At 49.6% G+C, this 1,968-nt stretch overlaps 1 protein-coding gene across 1 annotated transcript in view; it reads left to right on the top strand.

Annotated features, from left to right (window-relative positions):
* WRAP53 (WD repeat containing, antisense to TP53) overlaps positions 1-1,968 on the top strand; it is a 16,784-nt gene that overhangs the window by 9,344 nt on the left and 5,472 nt on the right. The window lies entirely within an intron of this gene.

Raw genomic sequence — 1,968 nt, 5'->3', positions numbered from 1 at the left:
GGCTAATTTTTGTATTTTTAGTAGAGAAGGGGTTTCACCATGTTGGCCAGGCTGGTCTCAAACTCCCGACCTCAAGTGTTCCACCCACTTCCGCCTCCTAAAGTGCTGGGATTACAGACGTGAGCCACCGCTCCTGGCCAGTGAGTTTGTTTTCAAAAGATTTTTGTGGCTGGTGTGGTGGCTCATGCCTATAATCCCAGCACTTTGGGAGGCCAAGGTGGGAGGAATGCTTGAGCCCAGGAGTTTGAGACCAGCCTTGGTAATACAGCCAGATCCTGTCAAAAAAGTTGGGCCTGTGGTCCCAGCTACTTGGGAGGCTAAGGTGGGAGGATCGCTTGAGCCTGCGAGGGTAAGGCTGCCATGACCTTTGATCGCACCATTGTACTGGGTGACAGAGCGAGACTGTCTCAAAACAACCGACCAAAAACTTTTTGTGCCTTATTTATTTATTTATTTTTTCCTGCTAGTGTACCAGTTCTATTGCAACCTTACTCATTAGGTGTTTTCATTTTTAGTGTCTATAAGTTTAGCATTTGAAATAGATAAAATTTCTTTCTTTTCTTTTTTTTTTTTTTTTGAGGCAGAGTCTCTCTCTGTCGCCCAGACTGGAGTGCAGTGGCCTGATTGGCTCACTGCAAGCTCCGCCTCCCGGGTTCACGCCATTCTCCTGCCTTAGCCTCCCAAGTAGCTGGGACTACAGGCGCCCGCCACCACGCCCGGCTAGTTTTTTGTATTTTTAGTTGAGACGGGGTTTCACCACATTAGCCAGGATGGTCTCGATCTCCTGACCTCGTGATCTGCCCGCCTCGGCCTCCCATAGTGCTGGGATTACAGGCGTGAGCCACCGCGCTCTGCCTGAAATAGATAAAATTTCTATAGGTCAGAAAATTGGGGAAGGGCGTATTTGGGTAATTCCGTATACTTGTGTGTACTGAGTCTTCTTCCCAATATAGTTTCTCGGTTTTTCTCCTTTATTTTCTACCTTTTCACAGAACTTTCTGTAAGTCTTATTTCCAACTCCCCAGCGTCTTTCCTGAGACTTGCCCTGCCCCATGGCTCTTGCGGGAAGCCTCTACTCCTCGTCTCGCCCTCTCCAGGAGACACTTTGCATCCTCTGCGCCCTACATCTCTCAGGGTGGGGCCGGGGAGCAGCTTCTTCATCCCAAATGCTGTAGCCACACAATTGCTCTTTCGTCTTGGTGAAACTTTTTCCTTTGAGGCTTATGCTGACCGTCTCTCCCGCTGTACAGCCTTCCTGTGCTCTCCAGTTCTCCCACCGTTTTGGTGATCTCAGGTATCCAAGCCAGAAGCCAGGGTCTCTGTCATCCTTTAATCTCCCTTTTCCTAACCCCTCACATCCAATTACTTCCCAAATCCCATCAAGTCCGCCTAATCTTCCTAATCCACCCACATCTGTCCATCCCACTGCCTCTACTTTAATTCAAGGTCTTATTATTTTGGGCCTATGTTGCTGAAACAGTCTCCTGCCTCCTTTTGCTCATTAAAACCATCTTTATTGACTGCCGATTCTACACCAGGTGCTGGGGAAGCAGTGGTGAGAGCAAGGCAGATGTGATTCTCTCCTTCTCTGATAGGTTTGACGGAAGGGGAGTGAGGAGCACCGAGGGCTATAGGAAAGCGGAGCAGGGACGCCTTGCTTAGCTGGAGGGGTTAGGGAAGCGTCCCAGAGGAAGAAGCATCTAAGAGACCTGAAGGATGACTAGGATTCAGCCAGGAGGAGTCGTTGGGGGAGATGAAGGAAGAATATTCCAGACTTGGAGCCTAGGACATGTGAAAGCCAGTGGGTTGAAAGTGTGGCGAGTTGGCACTTTATGGGACCTGAGAGTCAAAATGGTTTTTTTTTTTTTGAAATGGAGTCTCGGCCGGGCGCGGTGGCTCAAGCCTGTAATCCCAGCACTTTGGGAGGCCGAGACGGGCGGATCACGAGGTCAGGAGATCGAGACCATC

Source organism: Mandrillus leucophaeus, unplaced genomic scaffold (assembly GCF_000951045.1).
Source record: "Mandrillus leucophaeus isolate KB7577 unplaced genomic scaffold, Mleu.le_1.0 Scaffold46, whole genome shotgun sequence".
Classification (NCBI taxonomy): domain Eukaryota; kingdom Metazoa; phylum Chordata; class Mammalia; order Primates; family Cercopithecidae; genus Mandrillus; species Mandrillus leucophaeus.
This window is presented reverse-complemented; position numbering and strand designations above follow the sequence as displayed.